Source organism: Bactrocera oleae, chromosome 4, assembly GCF_042242935.1.
Source record: "Bactrocera oleae isolate idBacOlea1 chromosome 4, idBacOlea1, whole genome shotgun sequence".
Classification (NCBI taxonomy): Eukaryota; Metazoa; Arthropoda; class Insecta; order Diptera; family Tephritidae; genus Bactrocera; species Bactrocera oleae.
In genome coordinates this window covers 21,382,119-21,395,697 of record NC_091538.1, presented here as the reverse complement: position 1 = coordinate 21,395,697, position 13,579 = coordinate 21,382,119, and the positions used below count along the sequence as shown (strand labels likewise).

At 38.2% G+C, this 13,579-nt stretch overlaps 1 protein-coding gene across 13 annotated transcripts in view; it reads right to left on the bottom strand.

Moving 5' to 3' along the window:
* The window catches only part of LOC106614518 (3'-5' exonuclease Snipper), a 29,452-nt gene that overhangs the window by 13,302 nt on the left and 2,571 nt on the right, over nucleotides 1–13,579 (bottom strand). For 4 of the 13 annotated variants that reach the window (XR_004977808.2, XR_011395804.1, XR_011395805.1 and 1 more), the window contains exon 1: nucleotides 5,206–11,796. The exons of 5 other annotated variants lie outside the window; for them this stretch is intronic. The gene's annotated coding sequence lies outside the window, so the exon portion shown is untranslated. Of the gene's footprint in view, nucleotides 1–2,781; nucleotides 3,850–5,205; nucleotides 11,798–13,579 lie in introns of those variants that run through there. 4 more of the 13 variants (XR_011395808.1, XR_011395803.1, XR_011395807.1 and 1 more) reach the window with 4 other exon arrangements.

Genomic DNA, 13,579 nt, shown 5'->3' with positions numbered 1-13,579 from the left:
AATATGCCAAGGACATATTTGTTGACATTTTCTCTCTACACTGCGCCCTTTCCTGAACCCATACTGTCTATCCGACCACATACCCCGCGTTAGCTCCTGAAGCCGTTCCACCATAACTCTTTCCAGCACTTTTCCAAGTACTGGAAGGAGACTGATGCCCCGATAAGAACGAGGATCACTCCTGATCTTATCAGGGGACTTCAGGAGAGGAACGACCCTAACCCTTTTCCACTCCCGTGGAAAATATCCCCCCCACACGCACTTATTGTAAATGGCCTCCAAGTATTCCGGAATGAACTTCCACATGCTTTTGCACATCTCTCCGTTCAAACCATCAAAACCTGGGGATCGTTTACACCTGACCAGGCCAAAGGCGTATCCCAGCTCCCCATCATCTAGTGGAGGAACAGGTACCTCATATGTTTGAGCTGCCTGAGCCTCCGCCCTAGGAAAGAACGCTCCTAATAAAGCAACCGCACATTCTATCCACGTTGATAACACAGTGTCACCAACGCGAAGAGAGGTGATATCCTCCCTCTTACGACCCCGGCAGATCCTATAGACCTGACCCCATGGGTCGTCCCTATTTTCCCCTAAAAAATTCCTCCACTCCTGTTCTTTAATTTTGACCAACGTCTCTTTATATTCCCTAATCGCACAACTAAGCTCACCCCTAAGCTGAGACAGCCAGTCAGAATTTGACCGTCGAGCGCGTTGAAACTTTCGCCTCAATCGCCTGACAGTCCTCCTCTTCGAGGTTAACTCTCGCGTCCACCACTTTATTTTCCTAACCATAAAACTTTCACACTTTCTAAGAACCCTATCATTTACCCTCCACACTACCTCACACGGACGGACAGACAGTCACTTGGATGTCAACTGGTCTCTTTATCCTGATTATTTATATGTATATACATATACATTCATACTTAACTTAACGACCTAGACACGTTCCACGAAACTTCGCTACAAAGAGAAAAGCAGTAAAAGGAATCAAATATTTTAATACAAATTCATACAAATTCAATGAGATCGGATTTGAATATGTTAAATGTAATATGGTTTATCAATCAAAATGCATTTTTATCTTTATACCCTGAACAAGGTATATTAATTTTGCTACGAAGTTTGTAACACCCAGAAAGAAACGTCGGAGACCTTATACTCGTAAAATATATATTTATATAAATGATCAGCATGATGAGCTGAGTTGATTTAGCCATGTTCGTCTGTCCGCCCGTCCGTCTGTCTGTATGTATATACGCGAACTAGTCTCTCGGTTTTGAGACTCGATCTTAAATTTAGGATATGATCTTTTTTCAATAAGAAGCTGCTCATTTGTCGGAATAATTCTTGTATGGAAAACATTTTATTTTGACGTAAAGATATCTACGAATCTTGGAACGGATCATTATCTAAGGTAATAATGGAATCTCCAAAGAAATTGTTCAGATCGAATCACTATAGGATATTGCTGTCATACAAGCTGAATCAAGCAACCTGTTGCTACAGAGTATAATAGTTTTGTTCACCTAACGGTTGTTTATATCCCCTAAAACTAATAGAGTTAGATATAGGGTTATATATATATAAATGATCAGGATGAAGAGACGAGTTGAAATCCGGGTGACTGTCTTTTATGTCTGTATCTTTATGAAATTTAGTAGACATGTTTCTTGGTACCGGGAGACGCTTGGTATTGCAGATGGGCGTAATCGGACCAATGCCACGCCCACAAAACGTCATTAATCAAAAACAAATTAATTGCCATAACTAAGCTCCGCAATAAGATGCAAGACTGTTATTTGGTACACAGGATTACATTAGGGAGGGGCATCTGCAGTTAAATTTTTTTTTAAGTGGGCGTGGTCCCGCACCTAATAAGTTTAATGTGCATATCTCCTAAGCCGCTAAAGCTATAATAACAAAATGGAATGGAAGCAAATGTTTTTAGCACTTCTATTGACGGTGTGAAAATAGTTGAAATCGGGTGGCAACTCCGCCCACTCCCCATATAACGGTACTCTTAAAAACTACTAAAAGCGCGATAAATCAAGCACGAAACAAGCCAGAGACATTAAATTTTATCTCTGGGATGGTATGAGATAACTTTATAGGAACCGCGTTCAAAATTAGACAGTGGGCGTGGCACCGCCGACTTTTAGGTGAAAACCCATATCTTGGGATCTGCTTAACCGATTTCAACCAAATTCGGTGTATAACGTTCTTTTTATATTTCTATGTCATAGTGCGAAAATGGGCCAAATCGGATTACCACACCTATTTCCCATATAACACCATTTTCAATTCCATCTGATTCTTTCACTTTTCACTATGCTTGATGATTCTATCGGGGTAAAACTTTGCGTGAATAATACGTTTAAAGTATGCCACCTTGTGACCAAAAATTGTCTAAATTTAACCAAACCTGTTCAAGCCCTTAAGTACTAAATATGTGAACCCCAGTGCCTATAGTTGGCCTTCTACCGAAAATATCAGTCAATCCACAAAGAAATCTCAAACGAGTATACCATTTGACTTTGCGAGAGTATAAAATGTTCGGTTACATCCGAACTTGGCCCTTCCTTACTTGTTTTAGTTTTATTTAATTTAAACCAAAAATAAATACATAACAAGTACATATATTTATACATAAAATAATATCGGATTCCAAAATCCAACAATAATCTATTAACAAAACTGAAACAACTTCATGTTAGATATAGTAAAATAAATTAGAAGGAATAAAAAAAAACGAAAAGCATGTTCAATTAAGGGATAAAAAAAATTCTCAAAATGTTTATATGGTTACAGAGTTCTCACTAGATATGTTTACTATTGTGCTCACATCGATAAAAAAATTGTGTCGATGTTTCGTTATAGCGAAGCATTTTAGGCCGTATATCGAAAATGTGCCTTAATTCAAGTAGGCCGTAACAGCGAAATGCCGTATAGCGAAGTAAGAATGTACAAAAACCGTTAGGTGAACAAAACTATAATGCTCTGTAGCAACATGTTGCGAAAGGTGAATAAATAAAAGTATGGATATATTATATAATATGTACAAAATCAACAGGAAATTCAAAAATCGTATATTAGATTTATGGGTCTAGGAGAAGTACTACAAATACCGAATTTAATCCATTTCTATGACCAGGGCACATTATTATCAGGGAAAGACGCCCACAGATTAATCAATATTTTCGATTAGAAGACTAAAGTCCTCTTATTCGATATCTGGGACTTGAAAAGTTGTAGTCTAATTTCGACCATTTTAGATGTGTTGGCAACAACAAAATTTGAATAACCTATAGGTTCGGAAAGATGGTATAGCGGGAAATACTTTAGAAGGTTATGTCATAACAAAAATCCTTTAAAGTTCAATTCCCTTCGAGAGATTTACAATTGCTTAAGATAGCTCTTTTTCCTAATAGATATACACTGGTTAAAGAAAGTATTCGACATACATACACTCGCCAGAAAAAGTCTGCGTTCACGCTAATATCTTACTTTCTTTTGTTAAAAAATAACTTTTATATACTTAATTTTGGAGCATAATCATATTAAGTGCTTTATTATTAGTTTATTGCATAATCCCATACCATTCAAAGCAATTCAAATCTGACACCTTAGTTTTATAGATAAATTTACAAAAAATAGTAATTAGGCAGCGCTGAAAAAGTCTGCGTACAAGTACCAAAATAGGAATTTCCTACGTAATAACAAAATGTAAAAGTGGCGGAAAGTTATAGTTTTACTTGTTTTAGTAAAAGTATAAATTTTAAAAGATTTTTGTTCTATTCAATTTGTTATTAAGTTTCGAATCTCGCCTAAAAGAAATAAGTCCCTCTGAAAGGAAAAAAATGGAAATTATAGATTGTTATTATTTATGCATATCTTAAAAATAAGTTTGAAGCAAAGAGCGGTAGAATTTGATCTTGGAAGTGACTCCTATTTTCTACAGGATAACGACCTGAAGCATATAGCAGACATAGTTAAGTTTTAGTTACTCTATGAGATTCACTGGTATGCAAAATCCGCCAATGCATAGTTACCTCAAAGGATGTGCTGCTCGAGGAATGGACTCACATACCTTCGGCAGAAATATCAAAGCTTGTATATTCAATGCCAAAACCCTTAGCGGAAGTTTTAAAACATTGGGGATATCTGACTTCCTATTAAATTTAAAGAAGAATTGGTAGAAAGAAAAATCACTCGTCTATAGCCGATAATAGGCCCCGTACAACTATTCATTATATTATAAAAAATGGAAATATAAGCAGTCGGTTGAAAATCATGCAAGGTGTGGTCCCCTAAGCTATTTCCTAAAACAGACGAACGGTGGTTGGTTCGCCCGATCAAAAAAGAATCACAAACTAATGCCACGGTTCTCTCCAAAAGTGTTAAAGAAAACCTAAATATAGATGACACCCCAAACTATTCGAAATTTTTTGAAAATGAATGATCACAGGGGAACTAATTCGCCAAATCATGGACCACATGCAATATATTGATATTTTGAAGAAAAACTTGCGAACTTTCCAGTTTTACCAAGATAAGGGGCCGAAACATTCCGTATTAAATACAAAGCTTTGGCTTTTATACAATTGCCCTGGAGTAATTAAAACTCCTGCTCAAAGATCAGATTTAAATGCTCTATGGGATCATTTAGAAATAAGACTGAGACAGCGCCATTTTACGAGCAAAACCCAAATGGATCAGAAAAACATTTGGTCGAATCAATACCAAGACGTACAAAAGAAGTAGTCCGAAGAAAAGAAGAGCTATGCGATATTGAAAAGTGAATTTTTGTTTGTAACTGGGCTTTTACATCAATTGTCGAATATTTTTTTGCTTTTATTTTTGGAGTAATTCAGTTTTTGTGCTTTTTTGGTTAGTTTTGTTGTTTTTATTATCAAAAAAGTAATCAAGTTACAAACTAATCCAATTATTGATTTAAAAAACACTGGTTTTTGCTCTTATTTTATATTAAGGAATATTTAAAAAAAAATAATAATAAAAATGCATATGTTGAATACTTTCTTTGGCCAGTGTACAAACATACATATGTTACATGTTTTGCTAGACCGCTATTAGAGAAATCTTTTACAATTTGACTCACTTGAGGAAATCAACACATTCATCTCGAACCACTCTATGGTGGTCGTTAAAATTTCCAAACTTAAACTGTGGTTCCTAAATTACCTTATATGTAATTGTTTCAAAGTCTTCCGGGTTGCCGAATGATACGCCTTATCCAGTTATAAAACCGCCTTCGTTCCGGTTTCATCGACGCGACATTAGCCTTTGGCTCGTTATTATCAAGTCAAAAGTGAAATTTCGCTCACAATATATATGTAAGGATGGAAGAAAAAAGGAACGTCCGAGGCGGTTGAGTATTGACTATGAAAAGGGAAGAGCAGTAGCTTTATTAATTCTTGTAACCATATGTGACAGAGTTGCATTTTTAAAATTACTTATAAACTAATTACTTAGGATTGCGAACGCAACGCACGGCAAAGAGCACCACAGTATCCCCCTCCTAAAGAGTCGTAGGAGGCGCGATGAAGGCGGGCTTTAGACGATCGATGGAGACTTTAATTCTATTAGCGTTGACCTCGATGATAAAATATTTCGGCGTACGATTGATAACCTTGAATGGTCCTTTGTAGGGTGCTGGTAACGATGGTCGGATGGAATCGTCTCGAATGAAGACTTGATGGCATGACTTGAGACTGTTGTGAACGAATGTCTTTTGTGAAGAGTGCCAAACGGGATCAACTGGGCGAATTTCATTCATGATGTGTCGTAACTCTTGTACTAACTCTGTTTCGTTGCAAGTGCGACCGTTGCTAGTGAAAAAATCGGCCGGTAAACGAAGCACAGTTCCATAAACTAGTTCTGCATGTGAACAACCGATGTCGTCTTTAAAGGCTGAGCGGAGACCCAGCAGGATGACTGGTAGATAGGCTGTCCATTTGTCTACGTTGTGACATAAAATTGAGGATTTTAGTGTGCAATGCCACCTTTCAATCAGCCCATTACACTGTGGGTGATATGGTGTAGTTCGCAGGTGTGAAACTCCAAGGCATTGCAGGAGCTCGTGGAATAACGCGCTCTCAAATTGGCGACCGAGGTCGGACGTGATGTCGATGGGTACTCCAATGGCTATCCAGCCACTGAGCAAAGCCTTGGCAACAACTGGTGCTGTCATGTTAGATATTGGTACTGCGTCTGGCCAACAAGTGAAGCGGTCGATTAAAGTTAAGCAATATCTGTTGCCCTCCGACAATGGAAAGGGGCCAACTATGTCTATGTGCAAGTGGCCAAAGCGTTGACTGGGGCTCTCCCTGCGTTGTAACAAACTTCTATTGTGGCGAATGATTTTGCTGCGTTGACACTGAGCGCAATTTTTAACAAACAACTTACTGTCGCGTTGAATTCCCGGCCACACAAAACGTTCAACCATTAATTTAGCAGTGGCGCGCATCCCAGGGTGTGATAGATTGTGTGTGGCTTGAAGAAAGGCTTGACGGAACCTCGCTGTTATAAAAGGGCGGATACGGCCTGTCGAAGGGTCGCAAACAACTTTCTTCGAACCTGAAGGTAAAACAAAACTTCTTAATTTAAGAGAATGGGAAATCGTATTGTTTAAGTATGAGTTTAATTCCTCGTCATTAGCTTGGTCATCAGCAAGCTCATCATAGTTGATCGAAACAGCGGTGAGCGATTGTATTCGCGAGAGCAGGTCGGCTGCTGCATTGTCTTCGCCTTTAACATGCCGAATATCAGTTGTAATCTGGGATACGAAGTCCAGTTGTCTGGCTTGTCTGTCTGAAGCTTTATGCAAGTGTTGGTGAAAGGCAAAGATGAGTGGTTTGTGGTCGGTGTACACATGGCAAACACGATCTTCTACTATGTAACGAAAGTGGCGCATCGCGAAGTAAACTGCGGTCAACTCGCAGTCATAGGTGCTGTAGCGTGTTTCTGCGGGCGTAAACTTGCGTGGAAAAAAATCCTAGTGGCTGCAGAGCACCGTCAACAATCTGATTCAGAACGGCGCCGGCTGCAAAATCCGAAGCGTCTACCCACAGAGAGAGTTCTGCATGCGGTAGTGGATGCGCTAGCATAGCACAATTCGCGAGCTGGGTTTTACACGTTTTAAAGTGGTGGATTGCACTCTTGGTCCACAGCAGTTTGGTGTTGTCGTTTTTCTTGTTGGCTGGTATCATTGCAAAGAGTGGTCCTTGATTGTCTAAAGCTGCGATAAAAATTGAGCATCGCTAAAAAACGCTTTAGCTGTTTTGCGACGGTTGGCAATTCAAAATTCGTCAAAGCTTGAACGCGGCTAGGCAGTGGACGGATGCCATCTTTCGTGATCGAATGACCCAGAAATTCTAGTTCTGCTACTCCAAACTGCGATTTGACAACGTTGACGGTTAGGTTGTATTCTTTTAAGCGGTTGAAAGCTAAACGGAGGTGTTCTTTATGCTTCAATTTTCGAAAATACAATTTTACCTGCTAAAACTGTAGAAAAATCTTGCAGGAACGGCAGCGGATATCTGTCTGGCACAGTCACGGCGTTCAAAGCCCTGTAATCTCCACATGGCCTCCATGATCCGTCCGCCTTGCGTACTAAATGCAGCGGGCTGGCCCAATTGCTATCGGAAGGACGACAAATACCGAGTTTTATTAACAGCTCAAATTCCGAACGAGCAGCTGCTAGCTTCTCTGGCGATAGACGTCGTGGTCGTGCTGGTAGGCTGGCCGGTCGTGGTAATGTGGTGGTTTACGGATGCCTTTGTTCGAGCGCCCAATGGTGTGGAACGGGTGATTTCGGCAAATTCTCTGAGAATGAGTTGTGTTGATTGTAGAAATTCTCGCGGATGTAAGTTTCGTCAATGAGCACTGTGCGTTGAGTAAAGTTGTGCGATCTAAGAGGCGCTGACCTTGTAAGTCAATAATTAAGCCGTGATGACCGAGAAAGTCGGCACCCAAAATGGCTTGCGAAGCGTCGGCTATAATAAAGCGCCATAGAAATTCGCGACGTAAATAAAGGTTGAGTTTGAGACTAACCTCTCCATAGCTAGAAACGGGTGAACCGTTCGCGGCAAACAAATTTGTTGAAGTTGGACATGCTCGAGCTAACTTTCCCGACTTATGAATGACGGACACATCTGCACCTGAATCGATCAAAAACTTCATGTTGGCTGTCGTGTCATAAATGCAAAGTCGGTAAGTGCTTTTAGCATCAGAGTGTTTGCCTGTTTCTGATACTGAGTTAGCTGAGCTTGCCTATTGTGAGTGATTTGCTGGCTCCGACTGTGCGTATGAGCATGGCTGACGGCATTTGGTAGCTTTATTGCCGAAAGTGGCATGATACCAGCAAGGGTTATGCGAATTGCGATCTATTGATCTGTTACGCGATACAGACCTGCCGCGCCGCCGGCCCCTGTCGTTATCTAAAAGTCGGCTGACACGTTTCGACAAAACAGCGATTTCGGCTTGTAGGCGAGAAAAATCGCACGAGGACTGGAATTCCGCGCTAACCTCACAAATTTGCCCCTGCTTCATGGCCAAACATTCGGTGATTGAATCTGCAATTTTGAGTTTTTCGTTGATGGGAACACTCGTTGCGATGATATGGTAGCCACCTGTGTATAGGGTGGCAGTCGGCTGACCCAAAGATCATGCAGGATGCTGGATCTGCAGTGCGTCTCATATCGTTGTATAATTCACTGGGACGGCGATCACCCAGCAAAAGCTCTTTAAAGACTCGGTGAAGACTGCTGACTTTCCGTAAGATTCTCTACTAATTTCTGTCGGATGTAGTTGTATTTTCCATCAGCGGGCGCAGCCTCGATTAGTGTTCGCAATTCTATCAACTTCGCTGAAGGAACGCTTGTAAGCACGATGTTAAATTTCGCTGCGTCGCTGACAATATGCGATGCTTCGAACCAGAAGTCTAGCGAATAAAAATAGGCCTCGATGTTATCCTCGGACATCGCTGGCAATGGAAGCCGTGGCAAAATATTATACGTAGAAACATTTTTCGCTAAGCTTCCTCCATCCGTTACGATCGAGCTATCGTTGGGATTCATTAAAAAATGTGCGCGTAATTGATTAAATAAAACTTGATTTTAAAAAAACGTTCGGGTCAATGTAAGGATGGAAGAAAAAAGGCACGTCCGAGGCGGTTGAGTGTTGACGATGAAAAGGGAAGAGCAGTAGCTTTATTAATTCTTGTAACCATATGTGACAGAGTTGCATTTTTAAAATTACTTATAAACTAATTACTTAGGATTGCGAACGCAACGCACGGCACAGAGCACCACATATAGTTTGACACTATCGATACTGAGGACTGTACCTCGATAAGCTCTCTGATTATTGATAAGTGCAATTTGATTAAACTACAAGTATTGTGAGGGTACTTGCTTTTGGTACAGAGAAAAAAGTTAAAGTATTTCACAAACCACTAGAGCTGTTTCACTAAACTTGCTAAGAAAGAAGTCCTTGGAACACTTCTTTATGCACTGTGAAAACAGTTTAAATCAGATGATAACCACGCCAATGCCCAATATAACGATTATGTTGAAAGTAGGTTACAAATAAAACTTTACGTATACATAGGTCAGTATTGAAGTCTATACGAAATACGAGAGGATGAAAAGGATAAGAACCTACTTAGCATAATATTTGCTAATTGAAAGAGGTTTCTGTTATTTTCAATTGCTGATGGATTGCAAAGACTACTGATTATCAGGCCCATACATTGACACTTAGGAATCAATAAAAAGGTAACATTATGGGGAATGTGTAACATAAATAAATATTATTTGTCACGATTAGCATTCAACTGTTGACATACGTGTATATAGTTCACTGACCGCGAAGCGAGGCCATATCATGTAGCGTTTCGCGTTAGAATACACTGTAAAGATTTCAATAATTACAATGAAAATCATAAGTAAATAGGATTGTAGAGATAAACATATAAAAAGGGCATTGCAAAGAATAAAACACTAGTGCGGCAAAATAAGTAAACGAAACCAGCTGATTAAGTTAACAGCTTGGTGCCCGAATAGCACTCGCTCAACAATTAAACAGCTTGCAATTATACTAACGGGGTTGCTAAGTAAATGAGTGTGTTTAATGAAAGTGAGACAGCTGCGAAATTGGTGGCAGTTCATATGACACTTGTGACGCAAGCAACTATACTATGCCACAGTTCTCGGATGTGGCCCCATCGAATTTTTCCTGTTCTTAACCCTCAAGATAATACACACCGCTAAGAAATTGCCGATACTGAGACCTATATAGTATTTATGTCTTAGTAGATGTATTATATTTGGCTTTTTGGCGTTATTTGTCTTACATAATGTTTTAAAGTTCTACTTAACTGTGAAGCAAGGAACAACTTGTTGACCAATATGTGCTCAGCCATATTTCTTTTTTCCTTTTTTTTTAGCAAATTGTACCTTAAATCCGTTAATGTTTTTTTATTTTATTAATGGCGGCATCTTTAACGGCAAATTCTACGCTTTGGCTCATTAACCACACGTGACACACTCTTGAACGTGATTTGAGCATATGAATTTCGCAAATTGTTCATTAAGTGATATTTAATATTATTTTCTGCGAATTATTAACCCTCTTTGTTTAGAGTCGGAGATTTTGCTTGATCAATATGAGAAGTTGATGAGAAGGATGTCCAAGTGGGCATGACAAATGGTTTTCCAACTTAATTGGCAGGTTAGAGAGAGTGAGGAACGGCAGTTAATTTCATATAATGAAAATGAAATAATTTCGATTATAGAAAATGCGAGTATAGGTTATGGTCGTCCACTATAACGAACTTTCGAAACAACGAATTTTCAGTTTAATATATAAATTTAAAATCGAGGAAAAAGTTCAAAAATGCATCGCACGAAATCAGTACGTAAGTCCCTTAAAAACAGTAAATTTTCTAGAATGGTTTATGCCTCAACGGGATCCTAAGTTTTTTAATATATCCTGTTCAGGGTTTAAAAACAGGGTTTTATGGTCAAGTTGCACACAAGAACTCATTCATATCGCTAGTCAATAGGTAAATGCATAATATTGTCGCGAAAGAGCACTTAAATAAGCCTTGGGAGTTTTGGCAAAAAGTTATTTTTTTCGATAACAGCATGTTTTGGGTCTTTGGAATCAAGGGGCGTAAGACTTTAGGGCAAATAATGGGCCCGGCACACGATAATGAAATCCTGATGCATACTATGAAGAACGGTGGTGAAGAAGCATTGATATGTGGGTGCATAGCTAGTAACTGCGTGGACCAAATGGACTTTATAGCCTCCAGCATGGTTAAATATGCATACCTTTATATCTTAAAAATAAATTTGAAGCAAAGAGCGGTAGAATTCGGTCCTGGAAGTGACTCCTATTTTCTACAGGATAATGACTTGAAGCGTACAGCAGACATAGTTAAGCTTTAGTTACTCTACAACGTTGCCAAGCAGCTTCAAACACCACTAGAATCACCAGATTTTAATCCTAAATAGTGCCTATGGGATTCACTGGTATGTAAAATCCGGCAACACATAATTACCTCAAAAGATATGCTTGAGGATACACTGCACGAGGAATTGGCTCACATCCCTTCGGCAGAAACCTCCGAGCTTGTATATTCCTGCCAAAACTCTTAGCGGAAGTTTTAAAACTTTGAGATTTTAAGGATTCGTAGGAAGAATAAATTTATTCGACTTATCTGCCTTGTACGCAGACTTTTTTTAATGGATATTCTATTCGACCGTATTGTTTTGTTTATATACAGTGTCGGGCAAAACTAAAGTACGAAATTTATCATATTACCATTTAGCTGCAAATAATTTATTTACTGTTATAAAATTAATATTTTTTTTATTTTATTTCACAAAAATATAAAATTTTATTGATGTATTAAAAAACGTAACATATTAATTCACTTTATACTTTAATATGACTTAAAGATTAACAATATACATAACATAGATACGACTAAATAAAGCCCATTACATATAGTTAAAAAATTAAAGTATTTGTTTTAAATATGTGGTGGCATATCCATTGTTTTTTATGACGGTTTCACATTTGCGTGGCATATATTTAATTAAATTGTTTAAAATGTCTTCAGAAATGTTTTTCCATCTCCGTGCTACTTGGGTAAAGAGAGAGTCCGTGTTTTACAATTTTCCTGCTTAATTTTCCGTTCTAAAATTATCCATAGGTCCTCTATGGGATTGAGATCAGGTGATTGCGCGGGCCACTTCAAAACTACTATTTTATTGGAAATAAACCAATTCTTTACACATTTGGCCGTGTGCTTCAGATCCTTATCGTGTTGGTAGTTTCATTTTAACGGCATTTCCACTTCAGCATAAGGAAGCATAACATTTTGAAGGATGTTTTTGTACATAAAACGATCCATTATGCCATTAATTTGATGGATCAGACCTACTCCATGACCTGACAAACATCTTACCTCCTTCATGCTTCACAGTACCTTGTGAATAACGCGGATTCAAACGTTGACCTTTTGGTCTTCGTACCAGCTGTAATCAATCAGATTCATTAATATTGTACTTAGACTCATCAGAAAAAAGTACACTCCTATATTTTGTAATCCTCCAGTTAGCGTGAGCGTTTGCAAATTTAAGCCGCGCTTTTCGATTTTTGTGCGAAATGTAAGGATTTTTGGCACTTCTGCATGTTATAAAGTTATTTTCTACAGATCGTCGATGGGTGGACCTGTATGAAATACTCAAGCCCAATTCGCTCTGGACTGATCTAGCTGACATTAAAAGATCTCTTTTTGTGGAGCTCACCATATCCTCACGGCTAGTAGTTTTATGAGGTCTGCCATCTCCATGAAATGTGGTTAGACAGCCCGAAGAACGAAAACGACTTATAATTCTTGAGACAATGCTGTGATTAATTGTGAACTTATTTGAAATATTAGTACTGACTCACCGTTTTCAAAATCGCTAATAATGTTTTCCTTATATAGTACTGAATACTTATTACGCGCCTTTTACTAATATTTTGTTTTTATTACGAAGCAACACTATCGGTTGATCACAAATGACTAATGTAATTGTATTAAAATTACTCCAACACGGTCTTAAAATAACGGCAAGTAACAACCTAAAAATCGTTAAATAAACTAATCGATTCAAAGAAAACAAGTAAAATATAGGTAGATATTTAAACTTTTTTAACTATAGTTGGAATTTTAACGGGACTTGATGAAATTAGGGTCAATAAATAAGTAAATACAGTTTAGTGCCTTAGTTTTGTCGCAGCAAATATACATATTATGCGAAATTTTTGTATGTCAAAATCTTATTTGTTAAATTTTTGTTTTAAACATATAAAACTACTATATTCATAAAAACTACTATATTCATAAAAAAATAATAAATTTTACATTTTGTTTTGATTGAAATATTTACAAGGTGAACTTCGTGCTTTAGTTTTGCCCGACACTGTATATATTTGCACTATATATTCACTTTTATTTCCGAAAAACTACATGCCTAATGTTTTGTAAAGAATATCA